Raw genomic sequence first — 17,422 nt, forward strand, 5'->3', positions numbered from 1 at the left:
CCTTTGTTCAAGGACACTGAGGCTGTTATTTTTCAACCTCATAACAAAAATAGAGCTGTATGTGGTCTTCTTGGGACATGGATTCAAGATGTGTTAAAATTTCCTAAGACTTAATAAAATGGGCTGATGAAATTTGAGGTTGCATTAAAGGAAGAATATCTTTCAGGAAGAAGGTAGCTCCTTTGAACTATTCCCTAGTTAGACCACATCTATTGTGGTCTATGGTGGAGTATTCTATTCATTTTTAGATGGCAAAGTTTAAGAAGAACATAAGCAAGATGGAAGAGGGCAGTGAGGGTGGTGAAGGGCCTTGGTTCCATGTCATATCAGGATCAGCTGGAGGAATTAGGGATGTTTAATTAACTTTGAGAGGAGAAAACTCGGTACAGGAGAGCTATCTTCAAGGGTTTGGTGCTAATATTGAAGAAGGATTAGACTTGTTTTTCCCCCCTAGTGGGCAAAACTGTGATGAGGGAAAGTTCCAAAGAGAAAAATTGATGCTTGATGTCTGGGGAAAAACCAACTTCCACACATGTCGAGCTGCCTCAAGAATGGAATGGGCTTCCTCAGGAGGTAATGAGTTATCCATTAATGGAATTCTTCAAGTAGAAACTAAATGACAACTTGTTGGGTATGTTTTTAAGGGGGTTTCTTTACTGGTATGGGTTGGTCTAGAGGCTCTAAATTCTGTGATTTTGTCATTCTAGTTCTGGGTTAAGTGCTATAAGGATAAGAAACTTTTGATCAAGTTGAAGAAAAGAATTAGTTTAACTTTTTTCTTTTAAAAATATTTTTATTACTATGTCATATTTCTGAGTACATCCTTTCTGTATCCAAGATTTAAAAAGAAAGATAAAAAAACAGTTCAGCAGAATCAATGTATACATCATGTTTGATCGTATAGGCAGCATTCCACATGTATATGATCTCATCTCTACAAAGACAAGAAGGAGCTATATTTTCCTAACTCTTCCTTGGGGTCGAGCATGGTCATTAAAATAACACATCTCAACAATTAAATTTAAGCAACACCAAGGGTCTACTAGGAGCAGACCATTGTGCTGGCACTTGATTCAGATACAACATTTAGATTATACTGCCATTATGAAGTACTAGAGAGAAGAATTACAGAAATTAAACATTTAATTGCCAATACAGGTGAGTAGATGGTACATGAAGGGCACATGTAATTAATTGACAAAAAGTGAGTAGCTCAGACAATAAATATTTTAAGAGTGTAGAGAGATGAAAGATCGATGTAAAATAGAATGATCAGAAAATATTTCACAGACGAAGTGAGGTTTGAGGTTGGCCTTGAAGTATGGATAGGATTTTGATAGGCTGAGAGATGGGGAAGGCTATTTTCATGTCACAGAGCATCGCATTCACAAAATGGAAGAGTCATAAGTAAATATCCATGTTCAGAAAATGTTTAGTTGACTAGTATGGCTGGGGTGATGTTGAGAAGTAGTAGAAAATAAAACTGTGTTTGTAGGTCAAGTCCAGATTATGAGGAGCCTTGGAGGCCATGGAGTTTGACTTTAGGCTATAGGCACTGATTAAGTTGAAAAAGTTTTTTTTTCTTTTTATGTTATTTCTTCATTTGATGATTTTAAAGAATTTTCTAGTTACCCATATGCAGCTAGTCAAAGGAGTGTGGCATACTACTAGGTGTGGGCTCAGAAAGACTTAAGCTTTAAATTCTGCCTCAGACCATCACTAATTTTGTAATTCAGCACAACTCATTTTCAGTCTCTGTGCTTCAGTTTCCTCATCTGTAAAATCAGGGGATTGAATCTGATGAACTCTGAGTTTCTTTCTGCCTTTAAATCCATAATCCTTTATGCATCTATTTATTTAACAGACATTGACCAGAAGCAGATTGGAGTGATAAATAAGCATCTTTAAATGCTAATTTTATGTGAATTTAGGGATTATATTAGCCACTTAATTTAAAGGAACATTTTTAGACAGTATTTTTAGCACCTGTATCTCCATGTCTTGGTTGGTTTTCTTGTGAAAGCAATTTTTCTTCGAAAGTGTTATCTAAATGTTTTCTGCTTCTTCACATGGAGACCCCTGCTGTTATGCAACATTGAAATAAAAACATTGTTTTTATCCATTAAAAATACCATCACAAGACATTGTGAATCAACTCATTTGCCTAAAAAAAAAACTTTAACAAACACGGCAGTGTTTTGAGTTATGCCAGATGTACAAATGAGAGATTTGAGTGCACATGTAGAATTTAAATTTGAAATGCTAATGAGATTCTGACAGGAATAAAAAACAAGACAGTGAACATTTTCATCTGTTTTATTAAACTCATTATTTAGTTGGAAAAACCATTATTTAAAGCTGTTTTTTTATGTAGCATTGGTAACACCATTCTTAAATTTTATCCAGTTAAAATGTCCTCTTTCTGTTTCACTTAAGGCATTGCATTGTTTCATGCATCCATCTTTTTCAGTACTGTATGTGCTCTGTTTCATTCAGACATGGAGTGTCAGTAGCTCAGCTGAATGAATGCTTCCTTTTTTTTTTTTTTTTTTTGCGAACGCTTACATACTCTTCTTTATCATGTGTCCTATATTGACATCTTTATTGTTTTACTTGCCAAACTCTCCATTGAAAATTCTTTTTGGATTTTTGACAGAAAATTTATTTTTTTTTCACTAAAAGTGCTAAAATGTGAACTTGTAAAAACACCAACATTTAACACGTTTGCCTAGACAAACCGATCTTAGAAATAAATTAAACCAGGATTTCACTTATATTGAAATCTCAGATACTTTATCCCCTAGAAGGTATGTTCTGTTTGATTTTGTTGCCTATTTGCACAATATTTTATTTTTATAAATAAATTAATAATTAATAAATAATTTATAAATTTTAATAAAGACCTTTTCCCTTTATGTTTATTCAATATTTGTTTGATGAGCTAGACTACTTTAAAAGTTTTCATTAACCATGGTTTGATTGTCTACCTTTCAGTTATGGGTAAAAATAAAGAGCTTCCATTTAGCGGTGCTTTTTATCTTTTAATAAATTCTGCATCATTGGAGGAAGAAATGGCCAATAAATGACTACAAGAAATAGCATGAGTCTGCCAAAGGTCACGACCATGTTGGAATGCAGACACCATGAGAGAGTTTGGAAGAGAATGTCCTTCCTTGAGAAGGCAGCATTTATAAAGGGAATGTATTGTATAAGTCCAGAATTGTATGAATGTCATGATGAATGTCAAATCCACTTGTGGTTGCATTGTACAACAGGAGATTGTTCAGTTTTTCAGCTTATTAAATTGTAAAAAATACTTCATACACTTTAAGCAGTCTGATGATCTTTATATGAAATTTTATGGCAAAAACGAACTCAGTTAGCATAACCGTTTGGTTAATCCTGGATGAATAAAGCCTTTATATTGAGTGCTAAACTAGTGCAGTGGCTGGTGGTATTCAGACGTTGTACAGAAAGATTGTCATAATTTAAATGACCTGCCAGCATTTAAAGATTTAATAAACAGAACTTTGTCCTTATCTCTTCATTGGAGTCAGACTTTGTGGCATATTGGAAAAAGTTAGGAGATGTGCATCTTATTCTTCCTCAGGTATGATCTTAGACAAGTGACTTAAGCCTTATTTTCTTGGGCCTCACTTTGTTAACTCTAAAATGAGAGGTTGGGCTACTTGATTTTAAGGTAATTTCAAATTCTAACCCATGAGTCTGGGATTGTGTCGTACTTATCTCAAGGTACTCAATAATTGTTGGTTAAATTGAAGAATTTTAATTCTTAATATTATTTAAATTCCTATGCCTACTAGTGTTAAACAAATTGGGTATACAGGATGATTTTTGTAGCTTAGGATATTCATATGTGATATCAAACCTGAGAATGAGATTACTCATTATTGGCTGAGAGACCCTGGAGCCGGGATTCTGCTAAGGAAGAAAGATTTTGGAGAGCGAGTTCAAGAGAGACATGTGAGAGGCAAGGTATGGACATTTGAATGATACTTGGAGTTCTTCCTGGAGCCACTGACACGTGGGGAAGCCAGACCCCACAACATGTTGATCTTGTCATTTCTAGTGTCTGCACCTTAAAGACTTCTAGGCACTCCAGTTCTCTCTTCTTTGTTCTCTACTGTCTCATTTGGTGATTCTTCAGTTCTCATGGATGGATTTATCATCACTAATCAGATGACTCCTAGGTCTATACATCCAACCCAACTTTCTTTCTTGAACCTCAGTCCAGCATCTCCAAATAGATATCCCATAATTATCTCATTCTCTAAATACATAATTTATTATCTTTCCCCCTAAAACCCTTCCCTCTGCTGAACTTCTCTGTTATTATCGAGGGAACCACCATTTTCTCTGTCATCTAAGCCTGTAACCTCAGCATATTCCTTCCCTCACCCTCCATATCCACTATGCTGTCTCCTTTCCATTCATACAACCATCACCCTAGATAAGGGTAGTTGAAACTAAGGAAGATATAGCAGTTTTAGCAGGCTAGGCTGGTGTCAAAGGTCACAATCAAATTGGGAGTTAGTACTAAAATTATCTTCTTGCTTAAAGCATGAAAATAGCAGGATTAGAGCAAGCTCTGAGTTAAAATTGAGTAGCCAGACAAGGAACATTCTAATATATTATCAGCTGGTCAAGTTAACATTAACATCATCTAGAGATCAGTGACACACATACACAGAATGAAAAAGACACACACAGAGGCAGAAACAGGGAGAAACAGAGAATGAGAGAAACAGAGAATGAGAACAGTGATGGAGACAATAACGAAGGGACAGAGAGACAAAGAGACAGATCCAGTGATGGCGGAGATAGACACAGAGAAAGAGACAGACAGAGAGAGGAGAGAGAGAGGCAGAGAAAAGGAACAGTAGAGTGGCAAATAAAGTAGCAGAATCAAATTAGACTTCATAGCTGAAGAACTTTAGTGCCCCACTCCTGTCTGCCATTAATTCTATTTATTTTGGCTTGTCAGTGTGGCAAAGTCTGGATTCAAATCTCCTCTCCTTGTCCCTCAGTGGCAGTGTAACTGTGGGCAAATTACTTAGTCACTTTTAAGTGTATTCACCTGTAAAATAGTGATGTTTATACCTGTAGTATCTACATCACAGGATTGTTGAAAGTCAAATGAGATTGATACATATTTATATATCTTCGTAAAATTTAAAATTTTATCAAGATATCAGATTATTATTATTATTACCATTAGTTCTAAGTGAGATGTACCTGAAGATTTCCAGGAAAGATTGATAGTTGGCTAGGGTGAGGAATTTGAGGGCAGGAAGCAGGCAAAGTTCCCAATAAAGCCAATTCCTGACAGTTGATTTCTCCTACCAGTCTTTCAGGAGTCACTCCATTGATACCAGCACCAGCTGGTATTTATTCTGTACCTTTCCAAAGTTACTTTTTGCCCTTGTATTCCTAGTGAGCAGATAACTTAATATGCTATTCTGCCCTAATTTAGCAATGAAAAGGCAAGCTAAACTGGCAAGTCTGACATCTCAAGAGGCAGGAAACAGGCAAGGCAGGAACATAGGTTCATAATGTCAAGTTAGAGGTTGGGGTAAAAGTTGGTTAGGTGGTAGAGCAATCAGCTGGACAGAAAGTGACTTTAAAGCAAAGGCCTTATAACTTTATAAGGCAGTCAAAAGGAGGATAGGTTGATGCTTGAGGTGGCAAATGATATAAAAACATCAATTTTTGGTAAAATTCTTGAAAATATACCATCAGACTTGACATAATCTTTACTTAACAATAATTCAACTGAAGTAGATAATTTAATGAGAGAATTATTAACCCCAACATGCTTATTAAGACTTTTATATATTTTAGGACAAAAGACACGGAGGAGAATCCATAAAATGAATGAAATGCACTCATTCACAAGGGAGTGAGTACAATAGACTTAGGGAATACTCTTCTGTTGCATTTTTTCCCTATCCTAAATTTAACTTATTAGAAGTCTTTTGAAAGCAACTCCACAACTTAGCCTTATAAAAAGCAAGCATTTGTGTATTAGTGGAAAAATCTCTTCCTTGTTCTTCAGATGGAGTATTGTCTATGTGATGCTTGTGATGATAAGGAAGAAGGGAGAAGGGGCATAAATGCAGGGAGACCTAAATAAAGATACAAATCATTTGATAAGAGGAAGTCCAGCAACTCAAATCTGTAGCCTTTTGCTAAGGATGCAGTCAGGAGTATGGTATGGGAACCATACAACCTGATGCAGATTACAGGTTGCAATCCGAGCAGTGTGTCGCTACTACCAGGACTAATGGTCAAATTTAGAGAAATTCATCCCAAGTGTTCACATGGACTATTTACGTTTGACTATGGTAGAGCGTCCCAAGTTCGTATTGTTCTGATCAGCCACAGCTGCACACAGTGTGACTTTACTTGAACATAATGATGTCATTTTGATCCTCTTCGAGAACACAAGACAACAACCAACCAATGCCTCATCTAACACTCTCATTACAGTCTGGTTCTCAAAGGTCAGATGGCTACTTCCTTTTCAGGGGTTCTAGGATAACCTTGAGGGGCTCTAGCACTGTTAACTTATAAGTCTCCAACAGCATTTTGCCATTGATTGTGTAGAAGGAAATAAATAGCTTTTAGAAAGAATATTTCTGATCAGGTGTAACAAGAACAATTTGTACAGAAACATCTTCCCAAACTCAAGGGTGTATTTTTTCTTTGGTCATACAAAATCCCTGGGTAGAGTGAGCTCAGACTTAAAGAACACATGTGGCCAAAAGATAATCTCATAGCTAATGATTAATGCAAATAATTTTTCTCTCTTCTTGGTGATCTCATGAAGTTTTCCTTAACTGTAGCCTTCTATAGGGCTCTTAGAATCAGTGCCCTCCAGAAATCTGAGGCTGCCTTTGCTCAGTGTACTGTTTGTCTTCTGTATAGATGTTGTCATCAGCCACTTGTGCTTTGGGAACACTGCTTCTAACACTGATGGGAATTCTTGTTCAAGAGATTGTCACCTGGTTAATGGGTGGGAGACAGGGGAGAGAAACTTGATCCTCTTTCACCAAGGGCATTACCCTCTCGTGAATCCTTCACTTAACTCACTGCTATTGGAATGCCCAATTCTGAACTGACTTGCTGTGTTATACATCGGTTCAGTGTCTGATTCCTTCAGGTAGTCACAAGTTATTTCTCATGTGCTACCATCTGTCTTTATCCAGTGATCTAAAGTTATTACTTTATTCTTCTTAAATTGATTAACAATTTATACCTTATTCATGCATTAGATTGCTTGATTGCCTTAGATGAGCTGTGTGCATCTTTAGTTGGAGATTGAAGTGGATCCCTACTATTACAGAAACAAAGATGTTGGTGTCAGGGAGGTGGCAGTCCTGTAGTTGTAAGTTGGGGTCAGACTAAATCTTGAGCATTTTTTTAGTTCTGGTTGTCACATTTTCAGAAATGTCTTTCAGAAAGACATTTGTACAATTAGAGACAGTGTTCAGAAGAAGGCATTCAGGCAAAGCAGATAATTAACTGCATATGGATATAGTTTTAACTGATTGAAAATGTCCATAAGTCATATCTTTGACACGTGTGTATAGGTGTGTGTACAGAGATATACAAAAGGCTCTTTGCAAAAGTTGATCATGTCACCATGTGCTCCTCCTCCTACCAGGTTCAAATTGCCATGATTAGATCCATAAATAAATTAGGGAACCTGAGGGGATGGTATACTGGATGATTAAATTTTTTTTGACTGAAGGAGGAGTGAAGAGACTGAAGGCCATGCCTGGGAAGTGCAGGATTATATATCACATAGTTGAAGGAAGCCAGGGAAGCTTGGCAAGGAGATTGTGGGGTGGAATAAGTCCACTCAGGCTTTTCATTGCATCCTAGAACTCTTAAGGTATAGGACACACCCAAGAGGGTGGAGGCATACTGAAGACAAACTTTATTCATTTTATAATTTTACCAAGATCTTGTCATGTTATTCATGCATGGATATTTGAGAGAGTGAATCTCATTAAAAAATTAACCTGAGTTATTTTAACATTTCAGGTTTCAGCAGTTTGTGCAAGGAATCTGGTAGTCTCTCTGAAAAGGTGACTGATTTTTAAAAAGTTAAAAAAAAATACAACCAAAACACCTTTCCCCTAAAATGTCAGATCAGAGGCACTGATGTGGACTGATATAATTTTATGGGCAGATATTCTGAGCCAAAAAAAAAAATATAATGACTTTCTGAATCAATTCCTGGTTATTTTCTTGTTGAACAATTCTATCATTCTCAGACTATTGAAACTTGATTACCTATCAAACAAGTGGAAAGTGTTTAAAAGGAAACGGTTTTATTCTGTGCTCTGCTGACATCAATCTATAAATCTTTGTTGTTATAAGAACCTGAACCCCATGGAGGACTTAATATTATATTTTTTCCCTTCTTAAAATATACTTATTTATGAATGTTCTGCAAGGCAAAAGTAAACTTCTCCTACATTTAATAAGTTCATTTTTATTATTACCTTTGTAAATGGTCTAAATGAGGAATTCCTACAATAGCAAGTGCTGACCTAAAATACAATTGCTTTAATTTATTCATTGTAAGAATGGAGTTAAAGGGGGTTTCTTTTGTATCCTGAGCATACAAAATAGATTTTTAAAAAAATTTAAAATCACAGCAGTTTTTGCTGGGTTGGTACAGAACCTTATCCTTGAGAGAGTAAGAAAAAAATTTAATAACTGAAAGTTAATTGCCATAAAATTATAAAAAGCATTTTGCCTTCATAAAATAGGTTCTTCTCTTCAGTAACTATTGATTCATTTGTGTTGATATTGTAAATTCAGCTAGAATATACAGTGTTTTAAAGGTCAGTGATTGACAGGGATTCTACACTTACTGCTTTTACCCCATAAAAATTTTGATTGTTGCCAGCCTGGTAGCTTTGTTAAGGGGCTTTGATGAAGTTTAAATCTGTAAAAAGACTTTCCAGATGCAAATTTCTCCATATATTCATGTGCACTGCTGAAAATTATTAGCTTTGTCAACTAGTTATTAAGAGTCCTTTGGTCCTGAAGAATTGCCATTTTAGTTACCTTTCCATTGTCTGTGATAATAGAAAAAGCCTAAGTGATTGAAATACACAGATAATTTAAGAACTTAATTCTGCCATTAATTTTAGCCCCCTGCTGTACCAACATTTATACGAGTAGTACAAAAAAGTGAAAAATAACTAATTTGCATTTGAGTCCTCATTTCTTATTGAGGTAATATGAAGGAGAAGGGGCTTAGATAATTCATAAATGGTTAACCAGTTAATTACTAAGTAGTCAAGAATTGGCAGTAACAGTACTCTTTTAAAGATTTTGGCTTATTTCCCTAACATCTAAATGAAAAAATGATTTCAGTTTCAACATTCAAGTATGACTGAATGTGGTATTTTTAAAGATAATACCCTTGAATTTGTTTATATTCTTAAGAATAAATGTCTTTTAAAAAATGATTAATTTAAATTCTAAGAAAAATCAGACAAGTTAAAATTTTATCACAGTATTTGTTTTCTATACTGAGATTCAGAGCTGATATGTTATGGGATTTCTGGTGCTTTGGTATAATTAAGAGGTTTAAGTAAACCACCTATTATACTTCAAGTTTGAATATTATAATTGGTGACAAATTAATCTAAATGCAGTAATGACAGACTTGTGTCAACTAGTTTTCTTCTCCTCACTCGTAGTGATTGTATTCAAATGCTTTAATAAATTCTAATTCAGTGACTCATCCCTTAAGTAAATGGTCTACTGTCAGTTTTGTTAATGCTGATGGTTGGATTGTTCAAGATCTTAATTACACCTACTTTCAAAGTATTTATTGAAATAATGGGGTCTAGAGATCTTAGGGTAGAATTGAAAAAAATTAAAAAAAAAAATTCACAGGGTTTCCCAACCCTCACTTTAAGGCAAAATTTTATATATCCACAAACTTTAACTTCTCTTCTGCTTTCTTGCTTTTCTGACACCTGGCTCCATGTGTCATTTTGGGGTCCCACTCACTTCCTACTCCTGATACACCATTGTGTTGAGGGAATGGAACATTGGGGAGGGGAGAAGAAAGGGAGGCATTTGATGTGAGATACAGAATTTTGCTTTTTTTAAATTTGTTTGCCATGTAGTCAGACTTCTACTTCTGGTATTTTTACCAGCCAGGAAATTTTTCTCATTTATAATTACCTCAGCAACATTGCCATAGTTTGAGAGCAACGTAATTAATGAATTTTCATGATTACTTAGATCATTAATTTATTACTGCATTTTCATTTATTTGGGTAATTGTATACACTCTTTCCTTTTATAATTTCTATTTTCATAAAATTTAATTCTCAGCAGTAGAATATGAACATTTTGAATTTCTGGGATCATTCATTCTAAGGGTTGAACTGTTCGTATCCTATCAATGTCAAAGTATTGACACAGATAATTTAAGAACTTAATTCTGCCATTAGTTTTAGCCCCCTGCTGCACCAACATTTATACGAGTAGTACAAAAAAGTGAAAAAAACTAATTTGCATTTGATTCCTCATTTCTTATTGAGGTTATATGAAGGAGAGTTTCTGATATTTAACAATTCGAACATGCCAAACACTTGTAGCAAAAACATTCTTTTCTTGGATCTGCAGTAGCAGTCGCTATCATACTATGAAAGTAGTCTCCCAGCCTTTTCTCCACAGAGGTTGTTTCCTGAGATAATGGCTGCAGGGTCTGGACTGGAAGCAGGACAATTTGTTGGAGGTGGGGTTGGGAGTGCTGATACCACCCCCAGAGTTCTTAAGCATACCTATCAATGCCATTAACAATACAAATACATATACTGTTTCTAGTTAAAGGAACTCTTGTTTCTGTACTTTACTCCTAGTAAAGACTCTTGGTTGATAAAGGCAAGTTTCAGTCAGAGGCATTATACTTCTTCATTATACTAAAACAAAAACAACAAAAGATCCTACTTTGCTTGTCCTTACACCAGAAGATGTGTGACCAGTCATATTGCAAGAGTGAAGTATAGCAACTGTGCAACGTGAATGCTGCGCTAATGTCTACTGAACATTATAAGACCTTAGAAGAACTCTTTTGGTATATTGGTTAAAGCTTCCTTGTATTATCTATGAAAGGGCATGGATAAGAATTCTGCAAGTTGAGAAATAGATGCATTGCCTGTATTGTCTGTATTGTTGGAGAACAGAGCCAACCAGTCCAGGGAGGGACTCTTTCTCCCAGTGATCCTGGTCCACCCAGATCCCACAAGGAGCTTTCATTCCCAGTGGTCATAGGACTGAGACCCTCCAGTCTCTTGACTATGAAATCTGCTACTACACTTCCCAGAATCATGACTGGGGATTTGAGTTAGATAGAGGAACACCAGGTCTTACAACCTGCCCCACTATTGTGCCCTAAAGACCATTAGATCTCACCATCTGCCCTTCATCTGAATTCTCCAATATTTGTTGTAGACCTCAGGGATGAAAGGATGTGGCTTAAAATATTCTACCTCTGGTAGTCAAACATTTTTAAAAACTATTTTATATATATATATATATATATGACAAAAGGACTGTATGTATGTATTATTATGATGATGAAGATTATTTGGCTCTGTTATTTCATTGATGTAGGAAACTCTGAGCAAGAAAAACTCCCCTAGAAATGCAGATGCATAATTGTCCTACTACATTAGACTATAGTCTTAGAGAGTTACCTGGTGACCCTGATAGACTAAGTTTACCAAAAGTTTCAATATCACTATGATTTGGGGTGTAGACTTGAACCCAGATATCCCTGACACAGAAATCAACCAGCTCTGGATCTCTATTCACTATACCATGCTGCCTTTTCTTAACATGAGATGTAGTATCATTAAATTAAATGAAAGGAACTATTTATAGTTCCTTGCCATATGAATCTTCCTTAAGTTATAATCCTGTCCATAAAAGATGAAATTAGAAGATTAAAAGCAAAATTATTTTCTGAAAAAGAAATAATTAATGAGAATATGAAAAACATTTAGTTCAAAGAAAAAATGGTCATTGTTCCATTAATTGCTTTTGAGTATTTCCTTGTTTTATTTACCGTTTTGGTAGGATATCAGAAAATATTTTTAAAGTTACTCTTTTATGTAGATCTAGGTAAAAATATAATTTAATAGTCAACAGCTAAAAGGTCTGTACATTATTTTTTTTCTGTTAGGACCTGGAAGAAACTTTTTGTTGATCGTGGGGTATTGAGAGGTCAGATAACTTCCTAGTATATGTCAGAGGAAGGGCTTGAACTAGGATCTTCTTGATTCCATTGCTGACTTTCTATAAGCTAATGTATGCTGAATTTCTGGGAATTGGTGCAAAATTTCTGTTGAATTAAAGTCCAGTCATGAGACGTCTATGAATGAGTAACAAGTCCTTGGCCTCTTTCATTTTTTTTCTTTTTAACATTTTGGGAGGTCTTTCCCCCTATGAATAATTTGTAGTTGAAGTTACCAAGTATAAAAGTGTATGGTGTTATAATTTGCAGAATATTGTTTAATACTTCAAGAAATTTCTATCATTTTTCATGCTTTTTAATAGATATTGTTGGTACATAAGCTGCAATTATTTTTATAGTGGTCTGTTTGCCTTTGCTTTTCATGAACACTATGAAGTGAGCCCTGAAAGTCGCATGAAATTATGTTACCTTCTTGCCTTTAAACTCAGAATGAAACCAACTCTAACAACTCTTTTATTCCTATCTTTGTGGAGAGAACTTGTGACATTTTTTTTCCATTTTTACTATAATATCTTTATATCCTCTGCCCTGATTTATAGTCATTGTGTCAATATCAGTGGATTTCAATTCAATACCAACAAATCAACTTGTTGGTAATTGGACTGATGTCTCAGATTGTTTAGCAATGGTTAAATTAATGTGTGTATGTAGTCTAAAATGGAAAATTCTTTGTTACCCTTTCTACTCCTTTCCCCTACTCTATCGCAAAAGAAGTGAAATGAGGACACCTGGACTGAGGGCTCTTTTGCACTTTTGTTTGATTGGTTGCCATGACCTGAAGAATCTGAAATCTTATGATCAACTGTCCATTTTGAGCTAGGTGCTTTTCCTTTAATATATATATATTAATAAAGTTATCATGTAAATTTATTTTTTTCTTTCCCCTTTTTTCTTTTCTCTGCCTCTCGCCATTACCCTACAGATGGCTACCATTAGACACAAATATGTATAAATGTGTGAAATAATTCTGTACATACATCTATTTATCAGTTTTTACTCCAGAAGCGGATGGTGTCTTCTTCATATGTCCTTTGTTGTTAATTTAGGTATTTATAATAGTCAAAAATGACTTATTTACTCCAAGTTGTTCTTAAACCAGTGTTGCTTTTTGTATATACTGAGTTCTCTTCATTCTGCTTATTTGGCTCATCTTTATTTTGTGCAATCCTAACCACGTTTTTCTAAGATCATCGAGCTTATAGCACAGTAGTATTCCATCACAAAAGACCACAACTTGTTCAATTATTCCCCAATTGATGGGCATCCCCACTGTTTTTAATTCTTTGTCACCACCTGCTATAAATATTTAAGGAAATATGGGCTCTTTTCCTTTTCCCCAAATAATCTTTGGAAATAAATCTAGTAGTGGTATTGCTGGGTCAAAGAGTATAGACATTTTAATAACGCTTTGAGCTTCAGATGTAGGCTTCTATGCATGAAGACTTTTAGGCATTCTAATGATAATTAAAACAACAATACAAAGCCTTGGCCCCAAATTTTCACCATTTTCTTTCTGCGATCACTTAGTATTTCTGTGAGATTATATAGGTAACACCATTGCTCTGTGCCTCAGTTTCTTCATCTGTCAAATGAAATGCGTGGACTGACTTCTGCTTTCCCTTCCACTGGGCAATATTTGATTCCATGTAGTATTCTTTTTCTTTATTGCAGTGTTTTCATTGTAATCATGTTTTCTGCACCTTCCCAAGCAGATTTTTGTTTTTCTTTTCAGTCGGGCATACACACACACACACACAGACACATTATACACATACACACACATGTACATACATATACATGTATATACACATGCACATGTATCTATAGGTATATATACACACATATATGTATGTATACATGTATACCTATATTAAGTGTACTCTCATTTCTATAATAACAGAATGCTTGTGATATTTATGATCTAGAGACTAGTCCTCACACTTATATCCACTTGAGCTTTTGTTATCAGGAACCCGTATTTGCAAATGTCAGTGTTTTGAATAGCCATCTGCAGAGTTGTTACCATGGTGCTTGTAAACCACATGCTGTACCTGATATCTTATTCTGGTGAATACTGTGCTTGCCATAAGCCATTTTAAACTGGTCTTGATTGGATCTGATTCCTCTGGATTAAACTCCAGATGTTAATTTATAGGCCATCATCTGTCTATTTTTGGGTGTTTCTGTCAAGTTGCAGGTCAAACTTGTAACGTGTATTATCAATAGTAGACCAGCATTTTCTTTCTTTATTTTCTGAAATAAAGTTTAAATTTTTGTTTAGATTCTTCACTATGAGTGCTTTTTCTCTAATTGTAGGCTCATTTGGAATTTTTCTTCAGAACAATTGGAAGACAAAGAAGATATAAATTTTGGCTTACAAATTATATCCATGTCCATTGCATCTATTATGTTATGTCTTGTAGATTTTATATGGAAATCTCATGATTAGGATATTGTGGCTATATCTTAATGGTTTGGAACATGGTAGGAAAAATGTACATGGTACTCTGTGGTTTGAAAGAAGAAACTAAAATGAGATCCTTTTCTCAGTCTGGTAATATAAGCTCTTATTTTATTTTATGGAGTTTAAGAAACCTCACAGCAACAATAGTATTTGATTATTTTAATAGCTTACTGTAACATTTAGCACTATTTTCCAACTATGATAGATGAATATTACAAGGAGCTGTTCTTTTTGAAAGCACTTATTCATTTCTTTTCAAGTGTACTTAGCTTTAAAAAAATGATTCCCATAATCTCCTATGTATTATGAAAAAAATTACTTAAACAGTTTTGCTTTGAAGTACACTACTTGAAATTTTCAGATCAATATTAGCCTTTAAACCCCTAATACAACCTTATTCACATCACTCAAATTGCAAATATATGTAATTTTCTAAGGTGGAAACGTGTTGATTTTAGCATAATTATAACAAGCTAATCAGTCAATATTTCAAAATATCATGCTCTATAATGAGATTCTATACAGATACTGATTTTTGTTTTCCATGTAAATAATTAAATACAATGTCTCCAATTTATGAATTGGTTGTGTTCACAAAGCTAGTTTGGAACTTTTCTTACAGAAAAATGGCATAAATTATACACAATATCCTAGTCATTAAATTCTTATACAAAACCTATGAGACACCCAGTGGTACTAAATAATTGGATATAGTTTTAAAGCCAGAATTCATGTTTGCTTCACCCTACAATTCTTCTGAGGCAAAATTCCAAATGAGTCTGCAATTATATATGGGAACTAAATTGATAGAACAAAATTTTTGGCCCATAATGAAACTGAAATAGAACTGAGTAGCCATGAATCCCATGTGCCCTTAAATGCCCTTCATACCCTTTGAATGGTGACCCTGAATTCCAAGCTTAGAAAGATTTTTTTTTTTCTGAAGCAGAAACTGAGATACCAGGTTTCACAGTTTTTCTTGGAGAGGGAGAGGAGCATTAGGCTTATCATAGCAGAGGGCAAGATAGTATTGTCTTGCAACATCTGAGACTTATTGTTGGCTTACTGAAGCCTAGATTGTCTTTGACCTTTAGAATTGAAACAAGATGAGAACCCAGACATTGTTTAGTGCAGTCCTTTCATTTTAGATAAGGAAATTTAGGCCTTGACTGAATGTGTGGTTTGTTAAAGGCAAGTCCATGGCACAGTCAGCATCTGAACCCATGGCTGGTATATTTCCTGTTCTTTCTCCTTCGTACATTGCAACTTTCTTTGCACCAGAGCCCAAGTCCAGAGTCTATCAGAATTGTGAGTTCTTACACTTGTCTGAGAACTCCTGATGTCCTCCTAGACATTGAGCTCATCTAACTCTCCAGTAATTGACTCCTGCCTAAATCTTGTCTGATTCTTGATTGCTGTATTCCTCGGTATTCTAGGCCACCATCCCTTTTATTCTAAATTCTGTAAGCACTGGATAAACTTGTTGACTTCTTAAGAGCATCATTTTGTTTCCTTATTTCTCTGATATTTTCAATTAATTTTTTGATTGTTCTTCTGAAACATTCTGAGTGTGGCACAATTGTAAGTGAAGTGGGGTGCCTCACAGAATTTGTTATCATACCATCAGTATCATCAGGTAATTTTGACTCTATTTCCTCTCCTGTGAAGTATTTGTTCATTGGTACTTCAGCTGTTTAATAATTTCTTCTCAGCTTTTATCTGCCTTCTAATTATTCTTTTGTACTCTCTATCCTGAGCCCTCCCTTCATTCTGCACTATCAGTTGATTATCGTATCAGATCCCTTGGCTTTAATTATCATGTCTGTGCAGATAATTCACAAGTCTATGTATCCTTTTGTTTGTCCTTCCTTCTGGAAGAGGACCTTGACATCAGGGAGATGGTAACATGACTTGCAGTTGACTTTGATTTGAGTGAGGGAGGACTGTGAAAGGTCACCAGCCTCACTTTCTCCTCCAGAGCCATCTGAGTTCAGTGGCCAGATATTCTTCAGGACAACTGGAGATGGCCCAGGATGCAACAGGAGACCCTGGCCCTTTTAGGCTAAGGTCTTTCCAGGTTCTTTGAGTGAGGTAACACCCATTCAGTGAATAGGCCTCTTTAGTTGGTGGTGGTTGTCCTTCCTTCTTGAAGAGGACCAAAATGACATCACCATGATAAAGTGAAATTTCAGTGTGTCCAACTGTGTCTGATCATACTAATATGAGCTCAGAATGCTCTACCACAGGTTGGGCACAGATAGTCCATATGAATATTTGGGGTGGATACTCCAAATTTGCACATCCTGTGTTTGCTTCATACTATCTCAATTCTGCTTTGCTCATAGAGCACAGCACCCTTTCTGATGTGAGCACACCATGCTGAGTGGTCCTGTGCCAGTGTCTCCCATGTTGCATAGTCAAATCCAAAGTTCTTGAGAAAAACCTTGAGAGTGTCCTTATATTGCTTCTTCTGACCACCATGTGATCGCCTGCCCCATGTGAGTTCTTCATAAAATAGTCTTTTTGGGAAGTGTACATTTTGCATTGGAACAACATAGCCAGCCCACTGAAGTTGTGCTCTCTGAAGCATATGTTGAATGCTTGGCAGTTCAGCTCGAGGAAGAACTTCAGTGTCATAG

At 35.4% G+C, this 17,422-nt stretch overlaps 1 protein-coding gene across 1 annotated transcript in view; it reads left to right on the forward strand.

Moving 5' to 3' along the window:
* The window catches only part of MACROD2 (mono-ADP ribosylhydrolase 2), a 2,147,078-nt gene that overhangs the window by 148,322 nt on the left and 1,981,334 nt on the right, over positions 1 to 17,422 (forward strand). The window lies entirely within an intron of this gene.

Source organism: Notamacropus eugenii, chromosome 1 (assembly GCF_028372415.1).
Source record: "Notamacropus eugenii isolate mMacEug1 chromosome 1, mMacEug1.pri_v2, whole genome shotgun sequence".
Lineage (NCBI taxonomy): Eukaryota > Metazoa > Chordata > Mammalia > Diprotodontia > Macropodidae > Notamacropus > Notamacropus eugenii.